General features: G+C 34.2%; 1 protein-coding gene across 3 annotated transcripts in view; it reads left to right on the forward strand.

Moving 5' to 3' along the window:
* Positions 1-960: 960 nt before the first annotated feature.
* LOC131669918 (uncharacterized) overlaps positions 961-18,362 on the forward strand; it is a 1,245,201-nt gene continuing 1,227,799 nt past the window's right edge. The window contains exons 1-3 of one of the 3 annotated variants that reach the window (XM_058945134.1): positions 961-1,327; positions 1,392-1,522; positions 1,731-1,944. The gene's annotated coding sequence lies outside the window, so the exon portion shown is untranslated. Of the gene's footprint in view, positions 1,523-1,730; positions 1,945-18,362 lie in introns of all 3 variants that reach the window. The other 2 variants (XM_058945126.1, XM_058945144.1) reach the window with 2 other exon arrangements.

Genomic DNA, 18,362 nt, shown 5'->3' on the forward strand with positions numbered 1-18,362 from the left:
TCAAAATTTAATATATCTAATTATAATCATAGAAGAATTACATGTATTGAATGGATAGGAAATCGGAATTAAATAACATTAGTCGAAGCCATAGTCTAAAAATTCTTGAATTATGTTTTAAAAGTTTTTTAAGTTTAAAACCTAGGCAATTTTTAAATAAAACTTTAATGAAATAATAAAATCTGCCGATATATTTTAAATCGTTGCACTTTTTTCGTTCGTATCAATGACAACGTAACTATAGGCTTTAATTTTCCAGGTTGTCTTTTCAATTCGAAAATTATTGAATATGATTTTGTCAATAAAGTGACTCAGTTAAATTTATTCATTTAATTAAAAAAGAACAGAAGTATTATGATCTGTCGGCTGTTTTTGGAATTAAAATTTAAAGAATAGAAGCTAATAATTTTTCAAGAATTGTGATATACACAGGACATACATACGCTAACGTAAATAAAATGGTGAGAATGAGTCTAGCGTTATGGAATATAATGCTCAGTTGTAGGCCTAGTACACATGTTTGTAGAAATAATGAAAATCACATGCGCACGCGCTTAAAAAGGGAGAATTAAAACAATAAATAAATATAGAAAAAGAGAGGACGAGAGAGAATGAGAAAACAACAGGAAGTCAGGGAATAAAAGGGAGAAGGAAAAAAGAAAAATATGAAGATAAGTAAAATAGGGAAAAAATAATATAAATAAGAATTTAAAAAAATCGAATATAACTGCGATATAATAAAGATGGTGGGAAAAGGAAATTTTGAGATTCTTTATTTCTATTTTTCTTCCTGTTTCCCTTCTTCTCATTCTTTCTCTCTTTCTCTTCTTTACTAGTCACTAAATCCGACTAAAATGAGCTTGCGCGCGCATGCTTACACTGTTTATTATACGGTCCTGCTCTGACTACTACTACTAATAGAACTTGCCATCTTCGTCTACACTGCTGGATAGCGGAAAATGCCGAATGCGTCCGAATTGCAAGCAAGGAAGAGTAATAGTGAGAAATAGAATTAGAAAGAGAGAAATAGACAGGGTGGGAGAGGAAAAAAAAGAGTGAGAGAAAGTCCATCATGGGGTTAAAGTGTGTTGGGTTCCTCAGTATATGCTAAACAATTGTGCGACGCTCACTATTTTTAAGATTAATTCCTTCAGATTAAAATAAGCTTTGTTAAATATTTACCTATGTACTTTTGTTTTTTTTTATTATTCTATCACTGATAATCTATCTGAAAAACATTATATCTACTATCTAATTAAAATTAGTTTCTAGCCAAGCCGATGACGTTCTTTAAAATCAAAGTAAAATATTTCTTTCTTTTCTTAAGGTAAAATATTCTTGCTTAATGAATAAATTACAAATGCTTGTATGATAGATAAATTAATAAGTAGATAAACGATTAAAGTAGCAGTAGAAGTGGCAGGGGTGTATCCTCAGATATCAAACTCTTGTTTGGTCAACTTGAATCTCGTATATCTTAATCATATTGTCACCTATAGAAACAAGTGTACAGCTGATCAAAGTAAGTCAGGAGAATACTAGCCTGTTTGTCTCTTTTATTATCTTTTTCATTGTCTCTCTTTTTCTATCAATTTGTTCTTACTCTTTCTTATTTTTTTCTTTTTCTCTCTTTCATTTTTTTTAATCGCAAGATCAATGTGCTATGTTCAGCTGCTCCTATTATCCCAAAATTCCCGTTGATCGTAATGATCCACTGTGTGCGTATATAGCCAAGAATGAATAATCGACGCCGTGAGAAGAACTGCAGTGGTGAAACGTATTGATTGAGATTAATATTTTTAATTCTAATGCTTTGTGTTGTGTGCAAACTTTAACACAACTTGTCTTGACACTGTTAATTGTACTATGCTTTCCACTTTATTCCCAGAAAATTAGCGCAGTATGCTGCGTCACCAATTCGCTTGACTGGACTACCGTTTCATGGTGAGCTTTCTTCTATACTGCATTTCATACTTTTTAGACAAATTTCATGAAATCGTAACCATTTCTAGGTTTAGCAAAATTCATACGTAATTAAATTTTTTTATTTTGCGTTCATAATGTTGAACTATTGAACTTGATACTTTGCGAAGAGAGTACATCTACATTTACATTATTAATTTTCTAAGTAACATCTGTTAATTATTTATTGAAAAAATAGATATTCATTTTTAATATAATGCATGATTTACTTTAAAGTATCTCAGAAATATTTTTAGGTTTAGGATTGCAATTCACCAATATATTTAAACGTGAAAATATTACAACATTTATGATATAATTTATAGATTGAAGCTTTTCAACATTCACTCTATTATATTATATTCACAGAAAGAGTATTTATGAAGAAATAATATATGATATTTAGAAATCTTGTTCGTGTGATATCGGAAAAGACGATACGTTATATTATGTTATTTTTTATCTGCCCTGCTAAAAATTCTTACACGATTTTTAATGCAAATCGCTGAATCTTGAAGAATATTTTTGACCCTTATTTCTTATGTTGGAATCTGTTGTCATGCAAGGTCCAACGTATCAAATATATAAAAATTACTCTTATACTACGCTGACAAAAGATTTAACGCAAGAAATAAATTTAAATACGTTGAATTGATTCTTACGTAATATCTTACACATGAAACTTTACTCGCATATGATCTTACGCATAAGTAATTTATATAAACGTCTACGACTATTCTCACGTAAAATCTTATATAAGAAATCTAGATATCATAAAAATTGTACTGTTTTGGTAACACGATAAAAAAAACTTAGTGTGGTAGCTTAACCCTTTGCGGCATACATTTTTCAGAGAAACCAGTTTTCATATAAATTGGTATACAAGGGTTTTTGGGATCGCTGATCACGATTCTGAACTCAGAATTTCAAAATTTAAAATGGCGGATCCAAGATGGTGGCAAAAATTTGGGTTATTTTCTTTTATTTTATTGAAAATTGGTATACAAGGGTTTTTGAGATCATTGATCACAATTCTGAACTCAGATTTTCGAAATTCAAAATAGCGGATCCAAAATGGCGGCAACAATTTGGTGTATATATTTTATTTTATTGAAAGTTGGTATAAAAGGGTTTTTGGGATCGCTGATCACGATTCTGAACTCAGAATTTCGAAATTCAAAATGGCGGTCAAAATGACGGATCCAAGATAGCGGCATAAATTCAATGTATATTTTTTATTTCATTGAAAATTTATATACAAGGGTTTTTGGAATCGCTGATCACGGTTCTGAACTCAGAATTTTGAAATTTAAAATGGCGGATCCAAGATGGCGGCAAAAATTTGGTGTATATTTTTTATTTTATTGAATGTTGGTATACAAGGGTTTTTGCGGTCGCTAATTATGAATCTAAACTCAAATTTCCGAAATTCGTAATAACGAATCCAAGACGACAGCAAATATTGATATTTCAGAATTTGTTCTGAAAATGTGCATGTAGAGGTTTTCGGGATGGGTGATCATATTTCTTCGAAAATTTCCTTTCTTTCTGCGGAAAGTTCTGAAATTCCATATTTTTAAAAGTCAACTCCTTCCATCAATAGAGGCTGTAACAAACCGTCATCTCTTCAAATGTTGTAATTACTGTATGCTGGTACTCCATTAGATCCAATGCCAATTCAGTAAATCAGAGGATAAATCATTACCAAACTTACTTGACTTCAATAATCGTGAAATTATATACGTATACATAAGAGTAAAAATATAGCGAGTGTTAAAAATTCTTTCAGTTATATAGCACATCGAACATTTCAAGTCATCTATTGAAGACCGATGGAAAAACAATTTTAGAGCGATAAAATATATTCGTACGGATCATTGTAGTATAATACACTAAAATCTGTTGTGAGTTGCAATTTTCGTAAGAGCTTGTACCGATCCTGTAGCATTAAAAATTTTTTTTATCAAGTAGTCGAGTTTTTTTATAATTACAAATATTAACGTATCTCATACAAAATAGAAATCGCTGATATTCCTAGCGACACGGAGTCAGTAGATGGACTTGTTGATTCAGACCAAGAGGAGGATGATATAAATGTAGAAACCGAAGATCAGCTTGAAGAGAATGAAGGTGACAGCGATTCAGATGAATATCAAGGAGAACGCTCTGGCAATGAAGTATGGGAGAAAAAAGGAAAAAATAGAGATGATGATCAATTCACTGCTGATTTCGGACCAAATATCCCCGAAAACGTAAAATCTCCACTAGATATTTTTTTGTGTCTTTTTCCTGACGACATGCTGGATTTACTAGTTCAGCAAACAAATAAATATACACAGGAGAAAACTCAGGAAAAGTAATTGATTAAAAAAGAAGAGTTACTGATTTTTCTAGGAATTAATATTCTGATGGGAATAAAAAAACTGCCTTCTTATCGCGACTATTGGTCGAGTGACCCAAAGTTGAAGGATTCATATATAAGCTCGCTAATGCCGGTTGTTCGTTTCGGATTCATATTAGGTAATTTGCATATATCCGACAACAGCACAGAACCTAAAAAAGGTGAGCCTAATTATGATAAATTGTATAAATTGAGACCATTGCTGGATAGACTTCAAGAAACATTCAAAACTTGCTGGAAACCAAGCAAATATCAATCTATCGATGAATCCATGATAAAATTCAAAGGTCGAAGTAGCCTGAAGCAATACTTGCCAGCAAAACCAATAAAACGAGGATATAAATGTTGGGTTCGTGCGGATGAGTCCAGTTACGTATGTGAATTTCAAGTTTATACTGGCAAAACCGAAAGTTCTGAGAAATAGTTAGGAGGATGAGTTGTCAAAGATTTGACGCGTGAACTTATTGGTAAAAATCACCATGTGTACTTTGACAATTTCTTCACTGGTGTCGATCTATTAATTTTGCTGAAAGAAGACAAAATATTTGCTTGCGGAACTGTACATTCCAATCGTACTGGGTTACCTAAATCTGTAATGCTTGACAAACAAATAAAACATGGACAATACGATTTTCGAACGTCTGATACTGGTATTACTTGGATAAAATGGATGGATAAGAAAGGTGTTTGTTTCCTGTCAAATTACCATGATACATCCGAAGTGACAACAGTAAATCGAATACAGAAAGATGGCACACGAGTGCAGGTAGATTGTCCAGTCATGTGCTCTGATTACAACAAATACATGGGATTTGTCGATAACGCTGATCGTTTGTTATCTACATATAAAATAGATCGAAAGTCCAAAAAGTGGTGGCACAGATTATTCTGGCATTTCATTGATCTAACTATTGCAAATTCATTCATCATATTTTCAAAAATAAACGCTGATAATCCTATAACATTGAAGAAGTTCAGACTACTTTTAGTGGATCGATTGGTTTCTCACAAAATTCCAACTAAAAAAGGAAGAAAGTGACAACCTACACAAACCAATCTTCACAAACCACAAGTTTCTGTTGAAAAAAGACGCTCTCTATCTGCTCATATGCCAACACCCATTGATAATTATAGGAGATGCGCTCACTGCAGTACAAAAACAAAAGATGTGCGAACTAAATGGTCATGTAGTACGTGCAACGTACCATTATGTTTACAAGTAGACAGAAATTGCTTTTTGAAGTATCATTCATGAAAGATTGAAACGAATTAGAAAGCTAAGATAATTAAAAAATTGAAGGTGAGAAGATAAAAATATAAAAGTGAAAAAAAACAAAAAAAAAACAAAAATACAAAAAAAAATCAATCTGATCTTGGATTCACCATTTTAAATTTCGAAATTCTGGATTCAGAATCGAGATTAGCGATCCCAAAAACCCTTGTATACTAATTTTCAATAAATTAAAAAATATACACCAAATTTTTACCGCCATCTTGGATCCGCCATTTTAAATTTCGAAATTCTGAGTTCAAAATCGTGATCAGCGATCCCAAAAACCCTTGTATACCATTTTTCAATAAAATAAAAAATATAAACCAAATTTTTGCCGCCATCTTGGATCCGCCATTTTAAATTTCGAAATTCTAAGTTCAGAATTGTGATCAGCGATCCCAAAAACCCTTGTATACAAATTATCAATGAAATAAAAAATATACACTGAATTTATGCCGCCATCTTGGATCCGCCATTTTAAATTTCAAAATTCTGAGTTCAGAATCGTGATTAGCGATCCCAAAAACTCTTTTGTATAAATTTTTGTAAAATTATAACTGAAAGTTTCTTCAATAATGAATTTTGTTTATAAATAGGGCTGTTTTTTTCGTCTTTGTTTAACAATATTAACAAATTAATAAAAGTTGTGGCACCAATTGACGTAAATTTCAATTGTATATCATTCTATAATCGTAAAACAACAAAAAACTCAGGGTAAATTCATCAAAAACTATTCTAAATTTGCAAAAAATGCTATGAAAAAAGGTGGGAATACGTATTCCCACTGTGCCGCAAAGGGTTAAATAGATTTTATAAGAATTTTTAATAAATAAACGTGATTCTTTTAACATTGCTTTAGTATCATAAAAAACAAATACAATGCTTAGGAGTTTAAATTTAGTAGTATACATTTATTTTACATTTAACAGACAAATTAAACATTTAATTTACATTATTTATCAAATAAATAAATAAATACTAAATAAATAATAAATAAATAAATAAAAATCTACTTTACATTCACTAATACTGTGATATAAATAAACATATTTGAAACCAGCTACATATATAATGCTTTGTTGGAAAAATTCGTCAAATTAAATGGCATACGGGAAATTGTGCACAATTTTATTTTATGCATTAATTATTATTGTACACCATAATATAGCGTAAGAATTAATACACGCTGATTCACACCACATTAGTACACACTGTACATAATAGTTTGCATTTATAATTAAACCGTTCACACTTGTCTGAACGTCAATGAGAGCATACTCAATCATAAGAGGTATTTTTATTATCTTTGTAAAAACCTAATTTGCTATATTGAAAAATACTTAATATGAATCGTTGATTTGAACTTTAAAAGTTCAGACATTGTAACTGTCAGCATTCTTTCGAGATTTACTTGAGAAAAATTTTTCTGATTCGTAAATGTGGACAACGATAACAATAACCTATCAAATAAAAAACAACAATTCTTACGTTAAATTATATGTGAGGACAGTTTCGTACGTAAAATATTATATGAAAATCAAATCGATTTATAGAAATTCATTTCTTGCCTCAGAGTTTTCGTGAGAATTGCTTAAGTCATTATTACACGAGAACTGGTTCCAACATAAGAAATAGGGGTCAAAACCATCCACTAAGATCTAGCGATGTTTCTTACATTAAAAATGACGTAAAAAATTTAGTAGGATGCACTCTAATGTAATAAAGTCGAAATCAACGTGAATTTGTTGTTACTAAAAGGTCAAAAAGCCTAACAGTAAGGGTTGTCGAATCAAACTTTCCCGAGCAGGTGTAACTCTATTCCAGACTCCTGTAGGGATCGAGTTTAGCTAATCTTAAAGTTTATAATGATAAAGACTTTTACATCACCAACATATCATAGAAATTGAATAGATAGGTAATCCATTTGTGAACTAGAGAATAGAAAAGAGAAAAGATAAATAAAATATTGATAAAAACTTATTTTTATTAATACAATTAGTACTGTTTTGTCTATAATAAAGCTTTGCACAGATGCTAAAAAATATTAAAAATTGAGAAAAATCTCTCTGAAAATTATATAAGATAAAATTAGACCTGTCTAAAACAAAAAATCAAGTACAAATGTAAGGAAGTTTTATCAAAAATTACAACATTCAAAACTGAAATCATCCCAAACGAAAACTAAAATAAAAATTTAAGGGAGATCCCCCTAAAATACGAAAACAAAATGTGTGATACTCGTAGGTGACATTGCAGTGCTACTCCTAGTTGAATGCGTATCCCTACTAAACATTTTTACATCAGTTCTAATGTAAGAAATATCGCTAAATCCTGTAGGATGTTTTCACCTCCTACGAGGTGTATTCAAAAGCTAAGGTGAATTTTTAAATTGGGCGGAATACGTAGATTCGATCATCGATATTTTTTTTTGTTATGTTGGTATACATGTCCCTCACATATGTTCAAAGTTTCAGCCAGTTTGTATGTTTACTATTTTTTGCGAGATAGAAACGTTAGACGTGTTTTTGTGCTCGGCGATTTTCTGCTGTCGAAAACAATAGAACAAAGAGTTAGCATAAAATTTTGTGTAAAAAATGGAATCAAGTGCTCCAAAAGACTTGAAATATTGACAGTGGCATACGGTGAGTCTACTTTAAGTCAAAAAAATGTTTACAAATGGTATAAGCTCCTTCAAGATTGCCGAGAAGACATCGACGACGAACCTCGCTCTGGATGCCCCAGCACTTCAATAACTGATGAAAGTGTTGAAAAAGTGAAACAAATGGTGTTGAAAAATCGTCGAATCACTATTAGAGAAGAAAAATACGTTTCCTCGAGGTCTGAAAAGTAGGCTTCCATGGCAGCGATTACCTCCTCATTCGACACAAATTTCTGCCCGGCGAGTGACTTTCTCAAGTTTGGAAACAAAAAGAAGTCGCACGGGGCTAAATCTGGAGAATATGGTAGATGGGGCAGCAGTTCGTAGCCTAATTCGACCAATTTGGCCATGGCGATGGCGGAGGTGTAAGCCGGTGCGTTGTCATGGTGGAAGAGCACTTTTTTCTTCGCCAAATGGGGCCGTTTTTTCTGCAATTCGACGTCGAATCGGCCCAATAATTTGGCATAGTACAGCCCTGTGACTGTTTTACCCCTCTCCAGGTAGTCGATGTAGATCACACCTTGTGAATCCCAGAAAACGGTGGCCATCACCTTTCCGGCCGATGGGGCAGTCTTCGCCTTCTTCGGAGCACTTTCGCCGGGTAAAGTCCATTGTTTCGACTGTTCCTTGGTCTCTGGTGTATACCAGTGGATCCATGTTTCGTCGACTGTCACGAAACGACGCAGAAACTCCTTCGGATTGCGCTTAAACAACGTCAGACATTGCTCTGAAGTTGTCTCACGGTTGCGCTTGTTGTCCGGAGTGAGCAAACGCGGCACCCATCGCGCCGACAGCTTTCTCATACCCAAAATTTCATACAGGACATGACCCACGCGGTTTTTTGAGATGCCTACGATCTTAGCTATCTCGTGCACCTTCAATCGTCGATCTGCCAATACGAGATCGTGAATTGTTGTCACGTTATCGACGTGCGACCACGTTGAAACTCGTTAAACCAATTTTAGACGGTTGCCATCGAAGGAGAAGAGTCACCGTACACAGCATCCAAGCGCTTTTTGATTTCGCTGCGTGATTTCCTTTCCAAAAACAAGAATCGAATCACCGACTGATACTGCTCTTTTTCCATTTTTCAAAAATCAACGGACACACTTGCTTTCACACGCTCTCAAAAATAAACTACAACTCCGATCCGGCTGAAATCTTGACGGTAACCATCGAGAAGGTTGTACTGCGTGATAGAATATTTCTTTTGCGAGAGTGGCGCCATCGGGCGGTGAGGCTAAGTACTTATCGGACCACCCTCGTATATCATAGCCAACAAGCATCACGTAGAATTTTGCTTCATACCTAGCTAATTAATATGGATCATTTTGAAGATAATGAAAGTATAAACATCAACTACAATGTTATTGACTTAATAATACTTTAATACTCATTTTATTAAACTATCAGAGAGTAAATGGTTTCGTGAAAACAACATATTATCGTTAGAATTTTAAGATAAGGAAAACGAAATTTTGAAGTTGGTTTATTTTTTTACTTGCATTCCAGAGCAAATAATTAGTAGTCTTGGTTGCAGTTTGATTAGTTAGGTAATTATCTATGTAAAGAACGAAATGGATCATACACGCTTAGTATATCTACGGTGATTTTTGCACAAAAATAACGTAGACGTTGATGGTTTCAAGTATCCCAAAACACAGGATTTAATGGAGTTACTGGTAGAAAAACAACCTAATCAATGTTTAATCAGTTCGAATGATCTTAACAGCTACAAAGAAATCTTGGAGATATTTAGTATTCATACGAAAAAAATAATCCAAAAGAGGCTATACGAGCGCACAATAGTAACAAATTCAATAACATAATTGATACGTTGTTCAGTTTGACTAAAAAGACAAAAGGAGGCGAGGGGCTACTGACTGGTATATCTTTACCGAACTACAAGGTTGCACGAAACAATACTTATATAGATTACGTATGGTAGGATGATCCGAATAATGTCGTTGATCGTTTTTGATTGTTAGTTGCTAAACAATCGGCTGGTACCAATAATCATATCAACGAAATTCATTCAATAATCGTAGAACTGCTCGAGGATGGATATATATATATATATATATATATATATATATATATATATATATATAATATCAAAATAAACGTCGACATATTCGGACGTAAATTTAAATAACAAGTAGTCAGCGGTCTTCGCGGTCCGCCTAGTATTAGATTCAAGCTCACGAGTGAGTATTATTACGATCTAGAGAATTAAAGATTGGAAAATCTTACTCCTCCGCGACAGGCTAGAGACGTCATAAATTGGCAAACTTTTGAAAAGATCGTTCAGATGGAAATAAAATCTACGAGAGACATGATCGCACTATTGAGGAGTGATCTTCAGAATTTGGATGCAATTGTCAAAAAAGAATTATTACGAATAAAGTCAAGTGTTCAAAATTTAGAAATCAGTCGATTAGATGGAAGCGGCGATGGTGAAAGAGTTGAACAAATCAACGAGACGCCATTATCCAAGACGATAATACGATGTTCGAATTATAGATAAGACGTGGCAAGTCGATTTCGTCGATATGCAGGCCTATTCTAGGCAAAATCGCGACTACAATTGACTTCTCACAATAATTGGTAATTTTTCCAAGTAAACGTGGACTGTGCCAGTGAAAAGAAAAATCGGTAGCGATGTAACAGCGGCCATGAAATTTATTTTAGTGAAATTTAAACTGCCAAAGAATCTTCATATGGATAGAGGCAAGGAATTCTAAAATGCAGATTTTAAAGCTCTCGTGAAATAATATAATATCAATCTCTGCTCCACCTATAGTTCATTCAAAGCTTCGATATGCGAACAATTTAATTGCACGTTGAAAAACGCTATGTGGAAAAAGTTTAGTCTCCGTGGGAGCTACAAATGGTTGGATATACTACCAGAATTAACAGCTGCTTACAATAATCGCAAACAGAACTATTGGTATGAAACCTATCCAAGTTACAGCGGCGAATCCAGCTCAATATTAAAAAAGGGTCTAGCCGTATAAAATGGTCAAAATTGCCCGGGCGGCATAAAAAACACTGATTATACCGTCATGTTCCTCCTCGAAAATTACCATTCGAAACCAATTTTCAGATTTAAAATCTCATTTTTCGGCCCTCTAGACTGTAAAACGTCATTTTCCGTTTTCCGACGATATCTCGGTCAATTTTTGAGCTAGAAAAAAATTTTAAATTTGAAATTTAAACCCTACCACGTGGTGTGATACAAAAAATGTTTGGCGCGAAATTCAAATCTTTACAGGCGTTCGAAATTTTTAAAACTCGATATTTTAAAATCAAAAAAATACTTATTTTTGGAAAAAATATATATTGTGTATTTGCAGCTTAGAAATATCTGTGAATTTTTCCAGATTTTTAAAAGTGGTGGAACGACCTCAAAAAAAAAATAAAAACCAATAAAAAATACAGTTTTTTGATTCTAGAGCCTTGTAGGTTGAACCTACGGTAAAATACATATCACCACTGTATTCTACGGGAAAAAATACATTGAAAACATATATAATATGTGTTATAATATTTCAATAATGATAGTGGCCTATAACAAACTTATTACGCGCGTTAGGCACACTGTGCACTAAGGTAGAGTTAATAATTTTTATTTATATTTATTATTTGGATCGAGTGAAGCTACCTTCTAAGGGCCCTAAAATCTTTGGAAGGTTCAGAAACCTTAGAATCGATTTAACAGGTACCTCAATAACGCACCTGAAGTTTCTCTGATCCTCCATTATTAAGAATTTTGACCGTTATTGGGTCGCTGCATACTGTCTATCAGTTTTCTTGTTCTTAAAACCTCCTGTCGCTTGTATCTGATATTTTAAATAAAAATTTATTTACTAATAATTGTAATTTATCAAAAATATCTACGATTCTTCGGACAATATTGATGAGTAGTTGTAGAATTTCAGTGGAAGAACCTTACACACCGTTTTGTCTGTAATAATAATATATCATGATAATAATATATAATAGCTCGATATCATAGAACTAGTCTTATTTTGGCTTCCTGGGGTAATGCAATCTTGAACAAAATAATATTGATTTTGAGTTCAAAAGCTTTTATAACTTATTTCAATTTTACATATGTACATCAATTTTATAAGCTACGACTGTAAGCCACTCATCAATCCTCATCACTATCTTCTTCTACGACGGGAACAACGCCATCGTGTTCGAAAATCTTTGTAAGGTGTTCTGCAGGCAGAACAATTCGAGAAAGATAACGAGCATGAGATAACTAATAGATAATGGCGGCCACATGAGAGCAACAGCCAATGGTTCGCAATCCATTAGCACATTCACAACAATATCGGTTACTTCCAGCCGAGCCGATCGTGTTAGGCTTGTAGTCTATATAAGAGTTATTAATTTTTCTTTCAACAGGCTGGATCTTACTCGCAATTTGAGAATATTACTAGTTTCCTTATGATACTGTAAATCTATCGCATCATTAGCGGCTATCATTTCAGCCAAATAAGAAATTGCTTGCTTCAGCTGGTAAGTTCCAGTGAACAATGTTATCAGGTCTTTTTCAGTTAGTTCGGGAAAGTCATCAACGTCACGTGAACTCAATATTTTGAATTCGTTTGTTCTACGACTCCATCTTCCAGTCTCTGCTTCTGTAGCTAATGTGTTTTCCATGCTATCTTTTGAAACTATCTGTTTGAATACAGCCTCATTTGCTGAAGCCTTAGAGATCACCGGTTTTCCAAATTCATTAATTATAAAGCAAACTATCTTGCAGTAGAGACCAGCTTCTGGTAGGTAGCGACTGTCTAGTTGTTGGTGAAAAAATTTGTATTTCTGTGCTAGAGCGCCGTGTACAGCTTCCACGATCCATCTAATCATTGTTACTCGGCGAGACTTATTTGCTTCTTCAGCTGTCAACTGCTTTTGTCCTAGTTTCTTTAGAGATAGCATGAGCACACGATACTTCTGTTGTTCCAATAATGGCACCACGTCACTAAAACCTCGGTCAAGTACAAAAACGTCATCCTCTCTGCACATAAGTTTTATTAAGTCACTATCAATCTTGTTTAATTCTTGTTCCAATATCTTGGCATCGTTATCCTTAGCATTGGATGGCCCTAACACGTCAACTGCGTAACCATCAGTAGTGCAAATAGTGAATGGCTTACAAAGAAGTAATTTCTTATGTCTTGAATAAGACTTTCTTTGATACTCATTTTTCGAGCTTTTTTGGTGTTTTAAGTATGTTCCATCACCAACCAAAGCAAGATTATCTTCACTTAAATTGTGAAGTTTCTTCAGAAGGATCGTTGAATGATTTCGAATTAATTCATCTCTATTAACAGCTTTCAGACCGAAGCGAGAAGGTAATAAGTAGCTTTTAAAAAAGCTTAAAATGGATTTCGAAAAATCAGATACTTGCTGATATCGATCCAGACCAAGAATAGAGCATATCATTTGATTAGAATTTCCAATACGTAATTTGAATAAAAAAATTATGAGAGCTTGTGTGACCGTACGTTTATCCGAATTTCTCAATGAAGTCATCATTTCACGTAAGTGAATCAGCTGTTCCCATTGCAGTCCAGTGAAAGTTTGAATTCTTTCTTCAGAGGTAGAAAAATCACCAATTCGTTCATGCAGCTCTCTATCAGAAGTTATAGTCACAGCTTCAAATAATTTGGTTATATCTTTGACAGTGACTAAGGATGAATGGGAAACGACAGTCAAATTTTTTATATCATCTACAAAGAATTTTTTTTTATCAGATGACTCTTGCAACATTTGTTTCCTTCAGAGATGAAGATTTGTCTCTCAATAAAAACTTGATAGCGTGCTTCAAAAGGTACAACAACAAACCCAGATTTTTTTCCACAAAGACAACAACAATTGTGCGTTGAAATTACTCTCCTATAAAGCAACTCAATTTTCTTTACTTCTTCTTCTTTATCAGGCAATGATTTCTTTGATTTCTTTTATATTCTGGATCCTTTTTAGAAGGTTGAGAAGGTGGATCTGATGATGCTGTAGATGATTGACTGTTTGTTTGAGGAACTTGTGAAAGTTTTCTAATCTTTGAATTTGCAATATGTGCCATACCACTGCATTTTGAACAAAGAAAATCATTCACTACTACTGTAGTCGCGAAATATTCGGAAAGATTTGCCGCTTCTTCTTCTGTATCAACAAGTTTTTTTGAAACAATAAGTTTTTTCTTTAGCAAGCCACATCCTGCACATTTTTCGCTGGACTTACCTGGACTCAGACATGACTGAAACCTGGAATGAAAGAGGCAGCTCTTTAGTCATAAATAAATGATTTTTTTTTGTCAATAGACAAACAAATATCAATCCTAAAATCTTCACTATACGGGTCTTTTAACAATCTTCAGTAAACTCCAGTAAAAAATGTAATATATGGCAACAGTGCTGCATTTTTTATAATGAATGAAAATGTATTAACAGATAACTATTATTAACCACATAATTTAACGGTCAATAGATACAAAGAAAAATTATTTTTTTATACCTTCCTTCTACTTATCAACTAATTTTTTATCGAATTTCCAGAAACATTTTTAAAATAATTTCAATATAAGTATTCTGAGACTAATTATCGCTTGTCCTTTTATTTTCAAAAAATTCATGGAATTCATTCATCATTGTATTTATTAAAAATATCTGACACTTTTAAAATTTGCAGTAAGAGACACATGACTCCAGACTAAACATCAACACTATGCCGGCGGAAGCTCTACTACAATAGCTTCCTTTTCTCTCTTGAGGTGAGACGATTTATTGTGACTATACTGAAGATTATCATCCAGATATTTAGAGGAGTTAGCTTAAAGAAAGAAAGAAAGAAAGAAAGAAAGGAAAAAGAGAAAGAGAGAGAACAGAAAGGAAGAAAGAGCTGAAATCATTCCGCAAGTTATTAAATAATTGGCTAAGATAACTGTGTGGTGGATCCTTAATTTATGTAAACACATTCAAATAAATAAATGTACATAGGTCAATCATTAAATGAATGAAAGATAGACAGACCTATGAATAAGCAATTAATGAGGGCATCGGTAACAGTAAAATCCAATGGCTTACCGCCGGCACACACACGCACTACATTCGTTCAATTTCCTATCCAAAACAAATCCATTTATCTCCATTCATTCATTCACCAGATTTTTTGCTAACTGCTATTTCCCTTATTTATGTGTTTTAACGGTATTTATCACGAGTTATCCATTTTAATTATATGAGATGAGTTTGAACATTTTTTCAGTATATTTTAGCATTTTTTAAGCATTTTCTGGATCTGTTCAATCAACGTGAATTTCGTTCGTAAATGATCTTAGGCAGTTACATGTTATGATTTAGTTATTAATTGGTGGAGTGTTTCTTTTAAGTTAGTTCAAGCAATGTGAACTTAAACTATGGTTTGAGTTTTAATTCAGTTACATTTCAATATGATTGTATGATTCTAAATTCTAAATATTAAAGTGCAAATAATAAGAAAAAATGATTTTTAATAATGCAACAAAAAACTACACTTTCAGTTTTATCTACAAAATCAAGACATATCAGATAATCTTCTACGCAAAATATCTTTATCTATTGCGAAAAAGAACTTACTTTTATCACTGTCGGGCAGAAAAATGGTTCAAGATAATCTAGAAAAAACACAACTTTATGACTACACTCAAAACTAGAATTTGAAAGCTCGGGCACTATGGTATTTATCAAAATAAATAATTCAATACAATGGCAGTACACACAATACAGATGACGGACGAGCAGGCGTCTATGCTCTATAGTAACGTGAGTTCCTCGACCCTTAGCCTCGCCGCTTGCATCTTGGAATGCGAGCATTTCAGCGTCTTATAAACGGGATCTTTCACGGCTTAACGGCACCAGTGTAGACCAATTTCTACCTCCAAGCCCCACGAGGAGGAGCTTTCTCAATACATTTTTCCTAGAAGTGTTTCATTCAGGTGCGTTATTGAGGTACGTGTTAAATCGATTTTAAGGCTTCTAAATCTTCCAAAAGATTTTTAGAGCCTCCAGAAGGTAGCTTCACTCGACCCAAATGATAAATATGAATAAAAATTATTAAACTCTACCTTAGTGCATAGTGTGCCTAACGCGCGTAATAAGTTTGTTATAGGCCACTATCATTATTGAAATATTGTAACACATATTATATATTTTTCAATGTAGTTTTTCCCGTAGAATACAATGGTGATATTTATTTTCCGTAGGTTCAACCTACAAGGCTCTAGAGTTAAAAAACTGTATTTTTTATTGGTTTTTATTTTTTTTTGAGGCCGTAGAGTATAAAATATGATTATTGGAGTAAAATTTTTAGATACACTTAACAAGTAGAAGCCGACTATTTTGAAGTTTACTTTGTCTGTGTTGGATTTTATTAAAAATGCGTTGAATGATCTGATGAGCTACTAAACTAAAGTTGGAATAAACTTTGTTCATGTAATTTTTGCACAGGAAGATTGTTCTTTCTTCGATGAACAGGAGTTTAGATTCAGACAATAATATGTTAGTAGCAGTGCTGTTGCGGTATCCTAACGCGTATCTAATAGCAGATTACTAGATTTTCTCTAATTGTTAAGATTGGTTGACTGTGTTCGAATAGTAGACAAATCTATCGTAATCAACGATAGCACGCACGTAACTTTTATAAAGAATTAGTGGCGTTTCAGGGTTAGAACCCCAAGAGACGCCTCTTAGAAACTTAATCAAATTATTGGCTTTAAGCGTGTTATTAACTACGTCTTTGATGTATTTTTTAAAGGTAAGACGATAATCGAACCTAATACCCAGGAATCGCGTGGTGTCACTAGAGAGAATTACATTGTCTTTAACTGTAATGAATGATTTACCTGGTTTGTTACCTGCTTGATTGAAGTGTAAGAAGATCGTTTTAACAAGTGCTAGATCAAGTCCTATTTCTTGAAGGTTATCATATGCTGTGTACGGTGACTCTTCTCCTTCGATGGCGACTGTCAAAAATTGGTTTAACGAGTTTCAACGTGGTCGCACGTCGATTTTAGAAGAGCCACGTCCAGGTGCTCCGAAAACGGCTACCACGGAGGATAACGTGACAAAAATTCACGATCTCGTATGGGCAGATCGACGATTGAAGGTGCGCGAGATAGCTAAGATCGTAGGCATCTCAAAAGACCGCGTGGGTCATGTCCTGCATGAAATTTTGGGCACGAGAAAGCTGTCGGCGCAATCGGTGCCGCGTTTGCTCACTCCGGACAACAAGCGCAACCGTGAGACAACTTCAGAGCAATGTCTGACGTTGTTTAAGCGCAATCCGAAGGAGTTTCTGCGTCGTTTCGTGACAGTCGACGAAACATGGATCCACTGGTATACACCAGAGACCAAGGAACAGTCGAAACAATGGACTTTACCCGGCGAAAGTGCTCCGAAGAAGGCGAAGACTGCCCCATCGGCCGGAAAGGTGATGGCCACCGTTTTCTGGGATTCACAAGGTGTGATCTACATCGACTACCTGGAGAGGGGTAAAACAGTCACAGGGCTGTACTATGCCAAATTATTGGGCCGATTCGACGTCGAATTGCAGAAAAAACGGCCTCATTTGGCGAAGAAAAAAGTACTCTTCCACCATGATAACGCACTGGCTCACACCTCCGACATCGCCATGGCCAAATTGGTCGAATTAGGCTACGAACTGCTGCCCCATCCACCATATTCTCCAGATTTAGCCCCGTGTGACTTCTTTTTGTTTCCAAATTTGAAAAAGTCACTCGCCGGGCAGAAATTTGAGTCGAATGAGGAGGTAATCGCTGCCACGGAAGCCTACTTTTCAGACCTCGAGGAAGGAGACTATGTTGAAAAATTAAACGCCACTTTTCCAAAATTTTCGTTTTTCTTTTGTAGGCTAAGTACTTATCGGACCACCCTCATATATATACAAAATCGGAGTGAGCTGAGCACACCTCCTCGAGGAACGCCTCTGCTTACAGTCCTTGTATTCTCGCCAAGTGCTTCGGTGTGAATGACTCTTTCCCATGTCAAGTGTTG

Source organism: Phymastichus coffea, unplaced genomic scaffold (genome assembly GCF_024137745.1).
Source record: "Phymastichus coffea isolate CEN01 unplaced genomic scaffold, Cenicafe_Pcof_1.1 PCOF00008, whole genome shotgun sequence".
In the NCBI taxonomy this organism is placed as follows: domain Eukaryota; kingdom Metazoa; phylum Arthropoda; class Insecta; order Hymenoptera; family Eulophidae; genus Phymastichus; species Phymastichus coffea.